The sequence below is a fragment of the Indicator indicator genome, chromosome 18 (assembly GCF_027791375.1).
Source record: "Indicator indicator isolate 239-I01 chromosome 18, UM_Iind_1.1, whole genome shotgun sequence".
Classification (NCBI taxonomy): Eukaryota; Metazoa; Chordata; class Aves; order Piciformes; family Indicatoridae; genus Indicator; species Indicator indicator.
Window position 1 is genome coordinate 2242609 of NC_072027.1, and position 6943 is coordinate 2249551.

Here is a 6943-nt window from a genome sequence, read left to right on the forward strand (position 1 = left end):
CATTCCTTACATTCTAACACCTGGGAAAGGCATGGAGCTTCTTTCCTGAAACTATGATTGTTTGAGGTTATTCACCTGAAACTCCTGATGCAGCTCCCTGCCTTCCAGAGGGCAAGATGTGGGAGCTGAGCAGAGAACTTGTAGCACATTCAGCTTCTGAAAGAAGTTCCAGAATTCTGAATTATTGGTTTGGGTTTTTGGGGCTTTTTTTTTTTTTACATTTACAATACCAATTCATCTGCTTTCAGCTATTCTTGTACTAGCCCACAAAGGGACATGCAGCAAGCAAAACAATGGCCTATTCAAAGCATGGTTGGTTGAGGGAAACCATTTAATGCTTGAGGGAAACAATGTCCATTGGGCTTTCAAAGGGGCTCTTGGCCAGCTGACTGGACAAGACTAACTCAGGCTTTTAAATGTTTTGTGAGCCTTGGGCTGAAGATTTAGTTGACTCAATTCTACCTGCCCAGCCAACCTCTGCACAAGCAAGGGCAGGGGTTTGTGAGAACAGCCAGAGGATTGAGTGGGTCAAAGAAGAGAGCACATCTGAAATCTGGGCTTGCTTCCCTGCAGCTTCCAGGAGCACCCATGTGTTGGGATTTGTTATTGTCTTCTATTTGAATTCTGCTTCCTGTCATTTTAATTAGAAGTGAAGAAATCATTCATTTATTTGATGACTAATGAACAGGAAAACAACCAGCAAATCCCTATTCCCCCCAGTCAAAACCCACTCCTGTGAAAGTTTTCATGTGGGGGAAACAATGCTCACAGCAATGGCCAGCAGAAAGCCTCAGCAGAAGGGCTTTTCTGGACACCCCAGGACAGGGCACACCTTAAGGGAAAGCACCACAATGGTTTCATGCTGTGCTTTTTGCCCTGGGATAGGTTTCACTCAAACTTTTGCCCACAGTTACAAAGCTTTCCCTCCAAAGCACACAGTGATGACACCTTACACAGTTCAGTGTTCACTGTGTTGAGAGGGGATGAACTTTCTGCCTAGGACAAACCTGATGCTTTAAGACAAGGTAGAAAGCAAATTCAATCAGCTTCCCCCAAAAGAGGGCTCTAACCAAAACCATCACTGCACCAGCCAAGCAGGACAAAACTCATGGATCCAGGGTGCTTTGAGGAAGATGACATTGATGTGGTCCCAGCTGCCATAGCTTGGTGGACGTCAGAGCCCACTCCTAGCTGATAATCATCTCAGAGACCGTACAGCAGTAAGGACTCAACTGCATTTGGCTCTGCTCCAGTGCAGCTCTGTGTGGCATCCTCCACATTTGAAGAGAAGAGAGGAAATGTTGCTGTCAGTTTGATAAAGAAAATACATCTGCAACATCTGGCTGGAGCCCTCAGGTTGCCAGGAGCTGGGTTAGGGGAGGGCTGGTGCCACGAAGCTGGGCTGAGAGATAGCTGCAATGACTTGTCTTGGCAATACCCCTCACTAACAGCAACACAGCCACTGGTGTTCCTGCAAGGTAAGGACACAAACCATGGTGCAGCCCACAGCCATCACCTGAGTGAGGACATTGCTCAGTGACCTATAGTTTGTGGCATAATGATCTGTTCTTTAATGATGTCTGTTTATACAATGATGCTCAGAACACAGCCATGGATCATGTTGGGGCTGGAGCAGACCTTGTTACTGCATCCCATGGTTTAGCACCAGATTTGGTAGAAGCAGATAAGGGTTGGGCTCAATGATCATAAAGGTCTTTTCTAAAGAAAACTATTCCATGCCATGGTTTGGCCATGAAACATTTCAGCCTCAGGGGAAGGGGCTACATGCAGGTATGTTTTAAACCAAAATTCAGTATTTTTGATTAGTTTCACAGTAGAAACTCAGAAGCCTTGAGCTGTAGCACCAAAATGTCACCTCCTTGTAAAAATGAGACACACCCAGCACTGAGATCAGCTGAAGGCTTGGGAACATTTTCCAGTTTACCAAAAAGGGAAGATGTGGAGCTTGCAAGCTCTGATTCACAAGTGAAAACTCTTCCAATAAATAATTAGCATTTCCCCCATAAATCCCTTACCCCTGGCTCAGAGCAAGCCTAGGTGCCAGCCTGGGTATCTGGCCTTCTGCCTTCCTCCTCTGGTGCCATTACTGTTGCTGGCAGGGGTGTGCTTGCTCTAGCAACCTAACAGGAATTTTAAGGGGGAGGGAAAAATCTAGTGAAAATGAAGCCAGAGATTATTAAGAGGACAAACCCTTCTGAGTTGGGCAATCTTCTGTCATGGTTATTTTTAATGTTTCCTGCTCTGCTACAAATTAGCAGAGGGCTCAGAAGGAAGCCTGCAGTCAAATTTGAGGGGATTCAAAGGGCTGTCTTCAGTGGCTCTCTCTGTGGTTTCAAAAAATGTAAAAATCTTACTTCTGAGAAAGAGAAAAGTGTCAGAACAAAAGAGCAGGACAATATTTTAGTATCCCTGCAAAGGGCCCTGGGTCATTAGATGGCTTAGTCTGTGGTGCAAGCACAGGGAGCAGAGACCAACCTCTCCTATGCTGTAAATCCTCACTCCAGGACAGTGCCTGCTGGCAGTGCTTTGCATGAGAAGAAAGCTTTGGCAAAAGCTGTGGCCAAGCACACCCTGCCAGACCTGTCACAAGGAAAGCAGAGAAAAGCAGCCAGGTTGCTGTGGCTCCTCTGAGCTGCCCAGATGAAGCAAAAAAGCAAGAGGAGGGCCTGAGGAATGAAATGTGAGTCCTCTGAATAGCAGCTGAGAATCAGTGGTGCTAACTGTGAAGGAACAGGGTACAAGAAGTGCTCTGGGATGGGATCTCCTTCCTGTCCCCAGTACTGCTGCTTCCTCCTCCCTCCCTAAAGTCCTCAGTGGAAAAAAAAAAAAAAGCAAGTTCCTACTCCATCCAACACCACTTCTGCTGCAGGAATCATTTGCCCTTCCAAATGACAACATCCAAAAGCTGTGAAGAGACAGCCTCCATGCATGGCATTGGGCACATCAGGAATTGTCCTCCACACAGGATGACTGCAATGGCTGTGAGCATGGACAAGCCCTTGGTGGGAGGCTCCTCCTGCATCTGCCCTAACCTCTGCGGTCCCCAGTGTGAGAACTCAAAATCCTGTCAGCTGGCAGCATGGCACAGACAAGGAACTGTCCTGTTTAAGCACTAAGATCACTAAAATCATGACAGCTTCATCCTTCACTGAAGAGTGTGGATAGTGCCACTGGAATGAGATAGGATGAACTCAAAATCCTGTCAGCTAGCAGCATAGCAACAGCACTGGAGGTGTTGCTACAAGGAGCTGTTCTATTTAAGCATTAAGATCACTAAATTCATAGACTCATAGAATCAGTCAGGGTTGGAAGGGACCTCGAGGATCATCCAGTTCCAACCCCCCTGCCATGGGCAGGGACACCTCACACTACATCAGGCTGGCCTTAAACACCTGCAGGGATGGGACCTCAACCACCTCCCTGGACAACCCATTCCAGGGTGTGGATGGTGCCACTGGAATAGGAAGGGACTGCTGCAGAGGAGAACAGCCTTGCACTCAGTAATAGTAAATAAATAAACCACCACAATAACAAAAATAAATAATGTTCATCATGGACATGGCTATGAACAAGCCTTTGCTAAGAATCTTCTCTCCTGCTTTGTCTGAAAAAGGCTATTTCAGCACTGTCCAACACAAATTCCCCTTTGGCCCATGGCTGCCTGCAAACCCAAACCCTACTTTTTCATTACTAGATGATAGGTTGGGGTTTGGTCAGCTTCTACAGTTCACTGACAGGAACACACCAGAGATGCTGCTGAAGCGTGATGATTTTGGAAAGTTTGTGAGACTAATTGTTTGAACTTGGAGGCTCATTTGCACTCGTCAGGCCACACGACAGTGGGTTTGCTTTTAAAAACACAAAGACTAACTGAGAAGAAGGAAACCTCACTGGCCTGGCTGCCCCACAGAGAACACAGACCTTTTAAACATACTTGCTGCATAAATCAAGAAAACAGCTTTTTTTTTTTTTTTCCTTTTCCCCCCTCCTTATTTTCAACATGACAGCTCCAAAGCAAGCCCTGATAAACTCCCTGTTCCTGACTTTAACAGAGCAACCATTCACTCACCACATTCACTGAGGTCTCAGTTTTCCATCAGCTAAATCTTCAATACATCTAACCTTGGTAATTTAGCTCCTTGCAAACATGAGCACCTCTGGCAGGGCAGACAGGCTGCCCCAGGCTGTGGTGGCAGGTAGCCTGGGGGCTACTCCAACCTCTTCCAGGGTGACAACATCACTCCCCACCCTCCCCCCCCCCCAAATCAGCCTTGCTGATAAATACCCAGACATGGGTATTTATTTAGCCACTGTGTTGTGTTCCTAGATCAAAACCCATTTGAAATGCCAGCCTTCCCTAGCACATTCATCATGAGAGCAGCAGGTGAGAGAAGTTACTCCAGTCAGTGGCAGCTCCCTTTTGGGTCAGCTCTGGCTGCAAAGCACAGCAGGAGGCACTCATGTAACAGAAGATGTCCCACAGGGGTTGCATTTGGCTTCCTTCCACACATCAAACTCTACAGCTGGTGTAACACAAGATGCAAGAGGACTCTGAGACTCAGGCATGGCCACCCCTGCTATCTGTGTGTGTTAGCCCAGGACTGGAGGCAGCCCACTGTACACATTTTGGGGGACTAGCCACTGCCAGGAAGTTTTTCTCAAAAATGGGAAACCATCTCCTGGTTTGGTTCTTTCCTCTCTCTGTTCCATTTGCTGCCACTGCCCTGCATGGTCTCTGAGCCAGGCTTTCCTTGTTCAGCTAGAAAAACCTGATTCATTTTATGGGGGAGGGAAACTAGGAGTTCCCCCAAATTCACCTCCCTGAAAATAGCAGCCTTGCATCCAACCTCTGACCTCAGCCTTGGGGGGGGGAATCTTGACAGGGCTGCTCCAGGCAGCAGGGTGAGCTGAGATCCCCTCTTAAACTTCTTTTCACAAAGTTCACCTGAGTGCACCCCAGACATTGCCCACAGCATCTGGTGGGGCTCAGCATCATCAAACTCCCAAAGGCTCCTCTGAAACATTTCTTCAGGGGGAACCACATCCCACATCCTGAGCTGACAGCAATGAACCCCCCCAAGGGAGGTGTCAGGCAAAGGATACAGAGCAGCAGCCTGATAAGAGCTAAGTGTATGCTAACAAACCAACCAAGAAACACAACTCTGTGCTCTCTTCCAAGAAAAAGATCCATCCTCAGAGGATGGGGCAGCCTCTGCCATTCTTTGATGGAAACAGAGCAGAAAGGAGCAGTAATTTGCTAAAAACTTCCCCCATAATGCAAACCAGACCACGGGGCTCTGCAAGGGAACAACCACCTTGCAGGCTGGGCTGCTCCACCCTGGGCATCCACTGGCCACATGCAGCTGGCCTCTGCAGGGAGAGCCCAGCTCCCCTCCACAGGGCATGGGCATTGGCAAGAGTTTCTGAAATCCCTGGAAAACAAAACCAAAGAAGCAAACCAAACCAGCAAAAAACAACCCAGACCAGATCCTGAGAATGCTTTGGGGGCAGCACTGGGCCCTGCCCACTGGTTCAACCCCTCCTTTGCACTGCCAGGGTGGGCTCCCTGGAGTGCTTTGGTTGCCAGGTCTCTTCCCAGATGTGTCAGCCACCTGCATCAGGGTTTCCCTGTGGAAATAAGGAACCTTTCCTCCTTTTTCTTCAACAGAACATGCACTTCTTTACATTTGTTTTCTCCCTCCTTGTTCTACTGGCTGTCTTCTCAAAGATGCTCAAGAAAGACACTTGGAAGCAAATCTAACACTGACTGGTCCAAAGGGTGGAAAAGCAAATGCTGGGCTGGAGCTGCATGGGACACAGCTTACATTTGCAAGCAAGGTCACTTGGATCAGACACAAAGAAACTGCACACCAGAGCTGGTTTGTTCACATCTCCTGATGCAAAGAGAAGGAAGGAGCCACTGCAGCCAACTGCTCAACTCCTGGGCCAGCAGCACTCTGTGAGGAGCACCCCACCACGTCAGATCAGCTTATCTGCTGCTCAGCAGCATCTCAGAAAGAAGAGCTCCCTCATCTGTGCATCACAGTGAGCCAGTGTTCTTCCAAAACAACAAAGTGCTTTCATGGAAGAAAGAGTTCCCTGACTCCCCCCCAGATTTCTGAGGGTTAAATGAGTTCCGTGTGGCCTCTGCAACTGCTTCTTCCAAGCATTTGGTGCCCAATTGGGATTTGGAGATAGACATATTGATATATATTTATATATATTTATATTTTCATGTCCAGCTATGAGAGAGGAGATGACCTCTATGGTGGCAATGCAATTTTGCAGTCAGTAAGGAATTGTTTTAGAAGAATTTCAAGCAAAGTCTTAGGCCTCTTACTGCCTTTATATTCTTTCCCCACAAGTGCCATCCTGGGTTGCCAGCTGTTGTTTGGATTACCTTTCTCTCGTGGTTAATGAGCAAACTTCTTGGGTTTTCTCAGCTTTCCTCTTCCTGCAAGCCAAGCCTGGGCACCATACACAAGCAGAGATGCAGGTCCCCCAGCTGCACTGGCACTGGAAGCGAGGAAGCAAAGGAAAAGTAGCACAAGAAACCAGAGACCGAATCCCTGCAAAGGACCTTTTCCACCCTCTACTCTCACAGCCAAACTCATCACCAAACCTACCCCTGCAGGAGCCAGCTCAGGATAAGGTGGTTGGGTCAAACTCATCACTTGAAAAGCCATGCATGCCCCATATCAGAAATCATCTGCCTGTGCCACTTGGGCAGAAAATTCTTGCTGTTGTCCTTGGCACCTTCACCAGACCCTCTCCTCTCCCTGGCCAGAAATGCTGGGAGCAGAGAAGACAAACAAATGCATCTGCAGCTCTTCCACTGGGTGGGACAGAAGGCAACTTTTAATTTTCCCTGTGGAAGAATTACCTCTAAACCAAAAGAAAAAGCAACTGCTGCCAGGAGGAG